The following is a 13581-nucleotide window of genomic DNA, read 5'->3' as shown; positions in this document are numbered from 1 at the left end:
CAGAGCACTGATCCTTTACAGAACCAGTAATTTTTAAGATGGTGCACAAAATGTTGCCACCCAGCTGCAGGTTAGCACACACCTGCGTGATCTTGTGCCTTTACCACAATGTCAGCGCGTCCTCTGGTTCCCTCTTCATTTATCAATGCTTGTCTTGTGCTTAAAGCACTCTCAGCTAATATGTATTTCCTCCCTGCTAAGCTCCATTTTTGTGAATTAAATCTCTAGAAGATGCCAACTACATTCCTGGAGGGTGACATGCTCAGTTTGACCAGAGGCCCGGATCTAACAACACAATGTCTGTGCTGCTACGTGCCCAGTGAGGCCTGAGCCGCAGGCCCAAGATGGCTGCTTCTGGAGCAGTGTACCTCCTAGTGAATGAGTACACACATCCGTCCTGTTTTACAGAGGTTGCAGAACACCAGTCACATTCACTTTTGTCAGTTAGCAACCTAGGGCTCATTTCACACCATCTGGTTGGAGGTGTGTATCTTCAAGTGCATTGTGCAAGTCACCTGGGGTTATGCTGCTGTGAGGGAAGCAAGAGGGGCCTGCTGGCTGCTGCTTGCGTCTGGCTCAGTGCTGCTTTAGCAGTGCTGCCTGCACTAATGTGACCTTTGGAAAAGGACAGAATGTAGAAAGCAAAATCTCCTTTGGTCTAACTGCAGCTGAAGTGACTGGGGATGATGTGGAAGCTTTTGTCACACTGCAGAGCACAGCAGCAGCAGTCACTTTGCCATAGGTGGAGCAAATCCTCTTATCTTGAGATAAAATGGTACCAGGAACTATGTGTTAACAGACTTCATGACTCAAATCTATGTACACTGCAGTGTTCCCTTCCAAGCAACTCCCTTGTACTCACTCTATAAACAGAAGTGGTGGTCATTTAAAAAATGGAGCCCAGCAGCACACCTGGGAAAAGCAGCAAGCCTCCCTGGGCTGCATTGCCTACACAGGCACCTAGATGGCTCTCAGGGGTTGCTTCTATCCCAATCTAATTTTAAAAGTTCCTGTAGAGTCCTGCCTTTAACTTGTCTAATCTCAGCAGCACATCAAGCACATGGTGTTGCTGAAACATGCTGAATGCATCAGTACTCAGCAACACCAAACCCAGCAGAATGGGATGCACAAAGCTCCCTGTTTCAACATCACATCTGGTTGCTGGAAATGCAGAGACTGTAATCAAAGATTGAAACAAGTACAAGAGCCACCTTAAGCCTCTAAATCCATCATTAGGTTGACTTTCAAATGCACTTCATAGTTTTCTTGCTTATTACACAGCCTCATTTGTTGCCTAAAAAGTATTTATAAATTGTGTTTGCTGGAGTGTTTGCTGCCTAAAAGATAGGTCATGAACTCACTGTAATTTTCCGACACTCAGAGAGCTTGGAGGATATGAAGCTCTTGAACAGGACCACATGTAGAAACAGAATCCCACATCAATCACCCTTGCATTCATTGAACCCAGTACCACCAGGACGGCTCCCCTGCAATAAGTATCCCAGCATCCTGCAGAACAGTTGAATGCAAATGCTCTTTTTCTGTTGTTTTTTTTTCAGCTTGGGCTCATTCTTGGCTGATCTATACTTTCTCCTGGGTTCACCAGCCTAGGAAATGACTGGCTGCTTTACTCTCCTGCTGCCAGGCACAGCTGAGCACTGCCTCCCTGCTTGGCTTTCTCCCAAGTGTTCATTCTTTTTGGTGTGTTCCAGGTAACCATTTCCATTTCCTGGAAGAATCAGTGTGTGTGGGTGAAGCTGCTCCCATGCCTGGTGCTGCAGTGTGGCTGCCCTCTGAGGGACCTGAATTCAGTGATACTGTATGGCCTTGCAAGAGGTGGAAATACAAATCCTATCTGCCAGTAATTATGTATCAGTGGCTGTACAGCTCCTTGTCTCTTCTCGGTGTGAGTTCTGGGGGACCCAGCAGCCTGGCTTCTGCTCCCCCCTGTCCACCTCATCCACCCCAGTAGTAGGATGAGACAGAGCACTTGCCTGGGCCCTTTCTGGGTATGGATTCCCTGAAGCTGAGCAGTGCTTTGGAAGCGCTGCATGACATTAAGATGAACAAGCTCATGGAAGGTGAGCTCTGCTTGCTTAGCACATGGTTTTGATGCAATTTTCCTTTTGATTCCCAGGAGCATCATGCTGGGAAAAGGCTTCTTGTTTGGTTGATTTCAATTTTCAGTGAGAATGATATGAAGCTTCCTATCCAGCTTTGTTAATAATCACATTATAACTTTCTTAATTATCTTAATTACACTGAGCATGACAGAGTACAATGGTGCTGTGTGACAAAGCTGTCTGACAGAGGATCAGCTGTCCTGGATAGACAGACTGTGCAGAAGACTGTCAGAAATAAGCCTAAGAATACTTTTATCATGTCTTTGGTTTTCTGGGTCAGATAACCGAAGTTCATCATCTCAGGGCTCAGGACTTGGATCCTGTAGCCCAGCAGCTTTGCTGTACACCATGGACTATCAGCTCAAATGACTTGCAAGCACTTTTGATGGTCAAGTAGGCAGTGAATTTGCAAGCTGGGAGAAGTAGCGGAGAATGAGACTGTCAGCAGCCACTGTCATGGGAGCAGTGAGGAGAGCAAGCAGTCAGTGACCTCATCTGAAAAATACATGAATGTTAATGGTGTGCAGGGTGTGAGCTTTGCATAGCAGCGTTCTCATCCAGTGGCACACAGCAGTATGATTCCAATGAACTATAAAAGCAGTGAGCACAGCTATGGCACAGCTAGGTCCCTGTCCCACCCTCCCTCGCAGCAGTAGAACTTGCAGCTAAACACGTGCTATCAGTAAGTCAGTAAAGAAAGCACTGATCCATGGCCATGGCTGGGGCTCAGTGCTCATCACTGCTGGCCTTCTGCTGTAAGTCCTCTGACACAGAGCATGTTTGGGTCATGCTGCCTGCAGCCTGGTTGCGTCCCGTGCCAACACATCTTCACTCTTGCTTTTCTGCAATTAGTAAATCAATTAGTAAATTAGTAAAGTGAAATGTTCTTGAAGCCTTTTTGAAGTATTGAAGAGCTTCTAATTCAATAAGCAGACAGGCCCCAGAAAGAAAAAATGGCTTAAAATCTGGTTTGTGGACTTATTTAACCCATACCACTGATGTGATTGGCATTAAACAAGCACTGACTCTTCATTTTGCCCGGAGACACAGGTGAATGCTGTAAGTCCATTCAGTAGCCCTTCAGTCACTCTCTGTCCATCTATACAAAAAGCTTGCTTTCACTTTCCTGTGATTTTTGGGAATCAGGTGATGCCCAGAGGACAACTGATCCATAGCAGATGGATTACAGTGATTGTACATTGCTAACAGTATTTATATGTAATTAAAGAGACTTCCTAGGACAGCAGGACCTTGACCATGTATCATTGGCATCCTTGATTTCAGTTTTCTGACATCTGCAGGATTGCAGAGCCACTGAGGGCAGGTGCTGAGCACAGGGCTATGGAAAGCTGCTGCTTAACAGAGTGCTGCATCATGGTAGCGTGTTGGGGAGGACACTAACCTAAGATGCACCAAGACTGTCATATGTATCATCAGCCTTGAGATGATGTTTTCTCCTAACTCTCTAGCTCCAGGCATGGCAGTGGTGAATAATGTCATGAATAGTCAGTCTGTACTTTTTTACTTTTTTCCTTAAGGAAAGGATCCTTTTATTTGCATGAAATAAATAAATAAATGGTTCCAAATATACCCTGAAAGAACAAAAACAGAAAACAAATAACCAGGTACATAATTTTTATATATTTTTTAAAATATTTCAGAAAACTTTGGAGGCATTTTTATGACTCTGTTCATGGTTTTTTTTTTTTGACTGTTTGGAGCAGCCCTACTTAAACACACAGCCATCATCAACATGGTTTCTAGGAAGGTTGCCCCATCCCTGGGGGCATTCAAGGCCAGGCTGGATGTGGCTCTGGGCAGCCTGGTGTAGCGGTTGCCGACCCTGCACATAGCAGGGGGATTGAATCTAGTTGATCATTGTTGTCCTTTTCAACTCAGGCCATTCTGTGATTCTAAGGACCAAAAAAGATAGCAGCTTTTTGGAAGTTGTGATGTAAAGCCAACCAAAATAATGCTTCTTCCTGATTTTTCTACTTCATCATTGTACTAATGGTGATAATAATAGTAGTATATCTGAACTAGCTGATAACTTGTAATAAGAAACATATTTAAGCAATATAATCTCACTTGCTGTTCAAATATTGTTCACTGGCTACTTTTCCTTTTTCAAAGGTTTCTGCTTTTGAAATATGAGCTGACCAAACGGGTCGGTGTAGTGCAGAGCGAGGAACTGGCTCTTGACACCTACTAAGGACTTGCTTAATTTGGATTGCACACAACTCCATGGCTCTTAAATGCGTGATCCCTCATTGTAGCATCTAAATTTGCACTTGCAAAGAATACAGAGCAAATGTTTCCTGTTCCCTTAGAAAACGCTATTTCTGTTTGCTGGACCTTCAGTGTGTGTGCTGCATCTTGTGCTGGAGCACAATTCCGTATTGCTAAGCAACACCGCTGCTTAGATTTCTTATTTCCTTCTCTTTTGAAAGCCTGTAGCAGCACACCAGTGTTTCTGATGGCTTCTTGCTGATGTGGAGGCAGTGTGCAGTGCATCTGTAGAGCAAGGATAGGACACTGCAGGGAAGGGATGTCAGGCAATGGCACTTCACCATCCACTTTTCTTGTCTGAAATAGGAAAATGCTTGCTAACTGTCTCTCTTGGAGCTGTCACCTTCTGCTCCTTGTTGTCTCCTGCTAGTAGGAGCTGGGCTACCGCATGTGTTGGAAGCCAGAGAACATATTTCTCAAGATATTTTTCCCACTGGCACTGTATTTCTGGCCTAAAATTATGGTTCTTCAGTTCAGCGCAGAAACCTGGAGCGACAGCAGAGTTCAGAGGAGCTGCACAGTGTCTCCTTTTTGGTGGTGGGTTCTGTATGCTGCCTGCAGCCTTAACATGCATGGCCACGGATAAACACGTTGCCTCCAGAGCAGTATGTCTGTACAGGATCAATGCTATTGTGTTTTGTGCATATCTAAACTTTGTCATTTCTTCTGCTAACACTGATCAATGCCAGCCTTCATGTGTGGTTGGAGGTCTCAGGCTTCAAGATCTCCTTTCCAGAAGGATTTTCCTCGTGCCTGCCAGGCTTTACTTTTTGGCCATTAGGGATGAAAGAAGCCTGAAAACCCACCTGTCCGTGTTGTCTCAGTCCCTCATGTGGTTGGTGAAGGAATGTCAGGCAGTGCAGGAAGGAAATGCATACTGCTCCTCATCTGCTGTCAGATGGAGCCACTCAGCCCAACAGGTATTCCTCCCTTTTCTACAGGAAAACCACCCCTTAGCAGCAGCTCCTGCCTGCAGGTGTGGGTCAGGACTGTGCCCCAGCTGTGCCTGTGACCGCAGCTGCACCTGCTTTGCCATCCTGCTGTTGGCTGCAGGTAGGAGGAGTGTGGCCCTACGAAAAACTGTTGGCTTTGTGATTAGTGGGTGATCAGCAACATCGTCCCCATGACTGGGACCACTTGGTTTATAAGCCTCTCAGAAGGTTCCCTGCAGCGTGAGCTAATATCTCTTTTAAAACTCTTATTGCATGGAAGAAAAAAAATATCATACAGTACTAACAGAGCTGAGCCAGACAGCATCAAAAATCTTTCATAGCTTTTGCTGCTAACCAACACAGATTTATACGTTACTCTGGAAAGGATGCAGAGCCTCAGTTTTTTACTAAGACAATTTGATTTTTTCATCAGTGAAAACTGAGGTCTGCAGTGCTAAATCAAATGAAAAAGGCAGGTTTTTAGCTGGTTTAAACTAGATGGGCTCCAGGTAGCTTCAGTGGACCTGCCCCAGATTTGTCTTACTGGATTTTAGCTGTTACGTGACTTTCCCTCTCTAAACAAGATATACAACAGGCTTGCAGGGGATCGGTCTGAGAAGACACATTGCTATTCTGTACCTGTTCAGTCCCAGACTCACAGCTCCTGGATGCAAGCAGGATCCTGCTCGGATGCTTGTTATTGCTTTTGGTTTTGGACACACTGAAGTTAAGTTTATGGGTGGTTGGTGGAATATCTGCAGTTATGGATGGGGAATTTTTATTTCCTTCTTTATTCTGACCTGCTGCAAGCTAAAATGTTAACACCCAGTAATTCAGAGCCAGTTTGCTCTCAAAATAATAGTTTTGTGGCAAGACAGTGGGAAGTGAATGGCATCACATGCACCACGCTCTGCACTTGTCGCTCCCAGTAATTTTAGTACTGCAGTTAAGCAGATAAGGAGGAAAGTTGCAGAGGTCCACCAAGGTAGCAAAAACCTGAATGATATACCCTAGCGAAACACTAGTGGTTTTTGTCATGCTTCCACATTTAGTTCCTCTAACACCAAGATGAATCATGGAGAAGTGCTGAGAGCATTAATCACGCCGCTCTATGGTTTTCAGCTATCTTTTGGCAGCCTTCTGAAGGTCACAGCTAAAAATACTGAAAACACTCCAGGCCTAATGAGAATCGAGTTAAGAAAAAGGATTGCGTGGAAACAAAAAGACTGAGAGGGAAGAGCTGTGTCTCGGCTGAGCTCACTGAGGTTCAGACATAGGTGAGATAACAACAGGAACAAGCTGAAGGTGAACCCAACCTCCAGAGGAGCCAGCCGCCATACTGCAGAAAGGTGTGTAGATCTCAGGGACTTTTTTCCCTTGCTGGAACACAAATGAGCAAACTTTTGTCATTTCAACTGTGGCACAAGGGGTAGGAGCAGGCCAGAGACTGATCCCTGGCAGAGCTGTGGTGCCTGAGGTTTACTGCACAAGCTCTGCTGCCTTGAGACAAGCTCAGCACTGTTTTAAACCTACTGAGGGCTTAAAGAGCTCTGCATCCTCACTTCTCCCTGCTGAGCTCCTGGGCCACAGCAGGAGCCCCAGCCCAACCTGCAGAGCTGGGCGCTCCTTTCCCGGTGGCTCTCTGTGCTCTGGGGCAGTGCTGTCCTAACACAACCCCCAGGCTGCAGGGGCCATGCATGGGAGTGCCAGACAACCACCAAGGTTGGTCCTGGTGTTTGACATGGCTTCTGCCACTTGTCCTCTCAAAAACTGTAAAAGACTGAAAGTGAGAAAAGCACAGGAGCAGCTGGCGGCAGTAATAACGTCTTTTCCCTGTGTTTTACAGGCTGTAGTGGAGTTGTCCCTGTGTGACTGTATTTACTCACCTCAAGGTGCCGTGTTTTGCCATAACCTAGCAGGGCTGGCCAGTAATCAAACCTTTAGAAACTATTGCTTTGTGGTTTTTTTCCCACTCACTGTGCATTTGCTGACTCCCCAGCACCCAGCAATTCACGCTCGCAGCGATGTTTGGAGGCCCTACAAGTCTGTAACTGCTCATTTGTTGCACGTTGCAGGGCTGTTATTTTATACCGATTGTAGGACACAGGCTGTAATGCCGTAGGGTTAAAGTTTAAGGCTGAAAATGTGAAAATACAGGCTGTAAATCCAAGTTGTGCTGTCATCATATCTCAGTTCTAGCTGTGGATGCTGAATCCCACAGCCGGAGCTCCTGGGTGACCACAGCTCCACATGCCCGAGATGGAGGACACGTACAGCTGCCATTATGCCTATCTCAGTTAATTGAGACTGCTAAACGACAGCTGGCATTGCAGGTAATCAGTGTTAACAGCAGGAAAACAAACACCCCAGTACAAATATTCCCATATCCTGAAACTTTATGGTCACTCTTAAAAAAAAAAGAAAGAAAGCTGAATCCCTTTGCACAGAGGCCGGGTTCCTGTAACGCACCTTACGTAGCAACCAACGCTTCGCACGGACTGACCGCACACGTGAACGCACTTGGCGCTCCGCGTGGCCCCGCCCCCTTCCCGAGGCCCCGCCCACAAGGCCGGCAGCGTCCCCTCCCACCCGGTGCGGAGGTCGGTGTGCAGGCGCGCCGCTGTCTCTTGACTGAGGTACCGCTCCTCGCTGCCTTCCCCGCTCCCTCCCCGCCGGCTGCGCCCGGGATTCTCCCACAACGCGGCTGTTCCTGCAGCTGCTCGGGGCGTTCGTGGGGCCTGCGCGGAGCACCGAGCCGTGCCGCCGAGCTGCCGGGGCTTCGGGCCGTGCCGCCGCCTCGGGAACGGTGCGTGTCAGGAGCTGGAGGGGCAGCGCGCGGAGCACCTGGGGGCGGTGGCCGGAGAGTGTCCCTGTTAGGGGGATGTCCCGCAAAGTCCCGGCCGCTCCCGGAGCCCAGAGCGCAGTCAGCCTCTTGCAGGGGCGCTGCGTGGTGCGTGCCGCTGCCGCCCCCCCGCTTGGCGCCGTGTGCCACAGGTGGGAGCCCGCGGAGCTGCTGCTTCCCAGCCGCTTCTCTTGCGTCCGTGTCCCGCAGCTCTCCTCCGCCCCGGCTCCACGGACTTCCTTATTTGCGCCTCGCTGTTGCCAACAGCCGATATAGCCACGGGGGCTGCGTTTCTGGGGAGCTGCTTCCTTTGCCTACGGCTCCTGGCTGGGCCGGGCGTTGTTGCGGGCGCCGTGCCGTTTCTACTTCGTTCCCTTCTCCTTTCGTGGCAACGTGTGGCTGCTGGCAGCAGCTCGCAGTGAGTCTGCCCTCCCCAGCCCCGGCGCGAGGGGCCCTGTCCCGGTCCGGGCTCCGTGAGGCCGAGCGTTCCCCCCTCCCTTACCCGCTGTCTTTCTGTCTCTTCCCCCCTCCCTTGGCAGAACATCCCAGCCGCTCCACGTGGGAAACCAACTTTCTGCTGTCCTGCACTGTTGTGTAATTAAATGCTCGGTGTTCTTCATGAGCCCGCAGCACTGGGAAAGTCCAGCGCCAAGCATTCACGGTAGGGCAGGCTCACTGTGCTTTGACATCGGTATTGTTATCTGCACTCAGAGGCATAGGAGAGGGAATAAACTATAGTGAGTGGTTTGACAACGATGCAGTGAGCGCAGGGCTGTCCTGGAGGTGTCAGCAGCCTAATTTGGGAAGCAGCTGCCAGTGACTGACTTCTGAATCCAAACAAAGTTACCTTTAGCCAGGTAGTCCCAGTCTTCATCTTTGTGGGAGGTGAATCTGGGGTCAGGACAGCAGGTCACTGAGGTTTCCCTCAGAGGACGTGCTCTGCTTTCAGCAGGTGCCTCAGGTGTGTGCTTGATGCTTGGCCATGGCTCAGTGTAGCTTGCAGAGCTGGGGGCAGTCAGAGCTAGGGTGCTTCTGGGCAGGCAGCCTTATGCTGCACTGGGGGTTTTTCTTGGTTGGTAGAGTGCTGTCAGTGCTGTTAAAAAGAATTCCTGACCCTTACAGAGCTTGAGCATCTTGACACAAGGTAGCGTTTCTCAGACAGTACAGGTGATCTTGTTACTCTTATCTGGAAAGCTGCCTTCCGCTCCTCCTTGCAAGATGTGTGGGTGCTCATGTAGCCGCACAGTTGGCGGAAACACCTCATCAGTTTAAGAAAATGGTACCAGATGATCATAGGAAGCGGATTTTATTTTTAGTGATTTAATTAAATTGGTGCAATCTGCCTGGATTTCTTGTTTGAATTTACTTGAACTTCTCTTGAGCTGCATTAAATGACAGATTTCCATATGCAATTTGTGCTACGTTAAGTACATCTGTCTGTAGTCACACCTGCTGTCAGTGAGCTTCATGTAACTTTTCTCTATCCTCATGTCAGTGGATCACCCTTTGCTGGCAGTGAATAAACAGGAGATCTTTCACATCACTGTGAGCACCGACAGTAGAATCAGGTGTTTGGGTTTTTTTTTCTTGTTCTGAGTGACGTCCTGAAAGGCTGTTTCCAAAGCTTTCCTTTTCCCAGATGCTGGAGGGAATTGCACCTTCTGAGTGTACCTCACTTTAAGCCATGATGAGAAGCACCCCGCAGTTACCTTCATTCCACTTTTTAGTTATTTCAGTAATGGCTGAGGCTTAGAATTCCACCACTGATACAGAAAGAAGAATGCTGCTGCATACAAACTTTCCTCAACAAGCAGCCCTGCTTTCCCATGGGTTTCAGTATCACACTTTGTCTCAGGTCATTGAGCTCAGTAGGCAAAGGAGTACAAAGGAATTGGGCTCCGTGTGTGTTTGACTTCTGAGCTCACGCCATGTTAAAGAAATAGTTGGGTTTTTTCTTTTTGTTTGTTTGCAAATAGCCTCAGATTCTGAGGCTGTGCCCTCGGTGCCAAGTCCCACTTGCTGGAGAAGCTGGGAGGGATAAATCACCAACCCTCCCCAGCAGAAATATGGACAGTGGTGGAGTGCAGTTCTGTTTTTACTGAGCCGTGCTTCCCAACCCACTGCTGAGTGCCAGGCAGGCAGTGCAAGAGCAGTGTTACTGGGGCGTAACAGGCAGGGTCAGGACAGCAGTTTATGACGCGTCACACTGAAAGCAAACATGGGGAAATCGTGGTGGAATGAAAGCAAAGATTTTTGAGGGTCAAATAAAAAAAAAAAGACAAAAGTTGTCACATGTGTTTGCTTTTGTCCTGCATCTTTAGCTGCGCATTTGGTTTGTTGGAGCTTGGCCAAAGCTTGTTTTCCATCTTTTCTGACTATTAACAATATACAGGTTGTGAGGATGAGTAACGAATGAGGTCAGGGAGTTGGTTGGTCTCTGTATGTGACTGCCACCTGTGGGGGTCTGGCTTTAAGCTGTTTCAGGTTTCTTGCAGCTACTGCATACTGCGTTGTTGTTGCCTTTTCAAGCATTTATCACAAATTAATGGCTTAGAAGATGCTTTGAGGAGTAACTTGGATATCATAAAGACTCCTAGCAGGAGGGCTGGGTTCTTCAAAGCCGGTATATCATGCTGTCCTCCCTTGGTGGAAGGAAGACAGAACAAGAGGTGCTTCTCTGATAGAAATGGCTGAGCAGCAGAAACATGGGAGGTTGTGTGGGGGAGCTCACGGTGAAGGTGTGGGAATGGATGGTTGTTGCAAACCAACAATCAAAGAACTGCAAATTCTTCTGAAACTTCCTTTGTCTTGAGAATGGAAGTGCAGGCGTAGCACAAACCTCAGCACAAGGCCCTGCCTCCTCCCCACAGCCAGGTGTACTTAAGGACAGTGAGTGCTTCCCTCTTGCCTCTGCCAGGGCTCCCAGCCTGTGTTAGGCTGCACGGAGCAGGTCTGGCTGGGCGGCTCTCACAGCAAAGCCTCTGAAATGTTGGCATCCTCTCACAGCTCGGACATGGCAGTCCCGGTTCTGTGAGGTGTGAGGGGTTTGCTGGGTGTCCCAGGGGCTGTGCTTGTTTATTTGTGTTCTAGCAGCGTGCAGAATTACATCCTGCAAGATCTGCAAATAGTTCCCACCTATGAAATAAACAGAAGTCTCAAATATTTAAACTAAAACTTTGGATTGCTAGTTTATTACTGCTGAGCGGCTTTATTGACCTTACAGAGCCTGAGTCATATCTCTCCTCTGATGGTGCTGATTCTCTGAAATAATGGCAAAGGACCAAGAGCCTCAGTCCTTTGTTTACCGTAGGTGGGATGATTCATTTAATTAAAAATGGATAAAAGGAAGTAAATTGCGTGTAATGCAAATTTCACCCGTGCAATTCCTGGCTGGAGGGAGGTAGGTAGATTACTCATGAGACAGTTAGGTTGGGTTGGGTAGAGGTGCACAGAGGACAGAAGCGCTCACGAGGCGTTGTTCAGGAGGAAACTTAACAGAACTTTCTGTAATGCTGTGGTCTCATACTTTCTCCAGAAGCCCAGGGGTAAATGCAAATAAACAGAGTTCATTTCTTACATGGTCAGTGGAGCACTTCCTCAATTATGTGTTCCCCGTGTGCACAGAATAGGGGACTTTACTAATTCTTCTGCCTGCCATTGTACTGTTGCTCTCCATTGTCTATTACCAGCTGCTCTCATGGGGTTGGGCTGGAGACCTACTGCTCTGATGCATTCCTGTGTTCCTTTGTCCCAGGGCGCATCTTGGGGCATGACTGAAAGCGGGGGAAACCACACAGGGCTGTGCTCTTGATGAACTGAGCAGTATGTTTATTCCTGGGATATAAATGGGAGAAAGAAGCCATTGCTTGGGGCACAGCTGTCATCCTCCCACTGCACTGGGGTGGAGTGACAAAGCGTGTTGGGTGCAGCTTTTGCTGAGTGAAGAAAGATCAGTGTCAAATGTGAGGGGAGTTGAACGTCAGTAATTTTGCTTTTTAGGGAAAGCTAAGAAGAAACCAGTGTGGTATTGCCAGAATTCAGCCTTGACTGTGTGATGGTAACAGATGCATTTACGCGTGGACTGCACAACTGCCTGCTTTGTTTGGAGGCAGTCCTTATCAGCTGTCACTCAGCTGAAGGTCGCTCAGCTGCTTGGGATTTTGTTGGGTAGGAGCAGCAGAGCTCTCCTGTCCTTTCAGTGGGACAGCTCAGACAAAATATCACTGCCCGCAGTGCAGCTGTGGCATGTTTAGTAGAAAAGCTTTTCAGAAAGCAATTGTATTAAATTTGTTCTCCTGGCTCACGACCACTCTGGGTCTGTGAAGGACCCAGCAGCAAGTGGTGCACTGCAAAGCAAGAGGCAGTGGTACTGTGTATATACTGGTGCTGATGCCAGACGTAAGATGGGGGGGGGAGTGTGGGGCTGAGCATGAAACAGGGTTGATGTCTGTGTACAGGTATAGCAGTTTCAGTGCTCAATATTTCTGCTTCTGTTCAGTACAGCAGACGCTGGGATCTGTGGTGTGATTGTGGTGCCAGGATCACATCTGTCATCATTAGTGCAAAGCCATTCTTGGCTTTGACCTGCCCTACGAGAGCTGTCTTAACAAATAAAGGCACTGGGAAGTCCTCACACGTTGTAAGGCATAAGGAGGTTATTTCCTTATATTGTAACAGGATGTGTGATAACGAGGTATGGACAGAGGCAAGCAGCCTTTCCTGCTCACTGCTATTTTCATCGGGCTATGAATAGTCTGGTGAGATCAGTGTTATCTGTTCCGGGTTTTGTTGTGTCACGGGCAGGGATGTTTTCATATCTTTATTACACAGACCTATGTGCAGCCCAGTGATGAGGTGGATCTGCGCAATCCCACACTGACCCAGCTGTTGAAATCAGGGTGTTATATGCTCCATTATCAGAAGAGGGTCCTAGCTTGCAAGCAGTGTCTGGTCACTGTGATCTGCTTGGCCTGCAGTGAGTGATGTTACACTGCACATGTCCCCGCACTCAGTGTTTGGCATGGGGACTGAGAGGGATGCACTGATAAACCAGAGCGGGTGTGAGGGCAGCTGAGCACCAGGCTGGTGGTGAAGAGCAGAGATGTAGTTCTGTTTGGTGCTGGAGCTCAGGGAAGTCTCCCAGAAATAAAATGGAAATGCAGCAAAATGGAGACAGCCCTCTCAGCATCTGTCCAAAAGGAGCTGTTTTGTGCCCACCAGGCTAAGCAAGCATCTAATTTTCACCCAATAAAACTGGAAGAGAGTTACCTAGAAAAATGAACAAAACTCCCCAGGATGTTACCCTGCTCTGTAAAATGAGAAGAAAACTAACTTGAGGATAGAGGAAGCAGTCACTCAGGCGAGAGGCCTGTAACGTTCCTCCCTTCATACCTAC

General features: G+C 48.1%; 1 protein-coding gene across 1 annotated transcript in view; it reads left to right on the top strand.

The window, feature by feature from the left end:
• The first annotated feature begins 7902 nt into the window (after positions 1-7902).
• Positions 7903-13581, top strand: part of LOC140251365 (synaptotagmin-like protein 2) — a 32516-nt gene continuing 26837 nt past the window's right edge. Inside the window, exon 1 of the mRNA XM_072335023.1 lies at positions 7903-7980. The gene's annotated coding sequence lies outside the window, so the exon portion shown is untranslated. The remainder of the gene's footprint in view (positions 7981-13581) is intronic.

The sequence above is a fragment of the Excalfactoria chinensis genome, chromosome 4 (genome assembly GCF_039878825.1).
Source record: "Excalfactoria chinensis isolate bCotChi1 chromosome 4, bCotChi1.hap2, whole genome shotgun sequence".
NCBI lineage: Eukaryota > Metazoa > Chordata > Aves > Galliformes > Phasianidae > Excalfactoria > Excalfactoria chinensis.
Note: the sequence above shows the minus strand (reverse complement) of the source record. Positions and strands in the feature narration are given on the sequence as shown.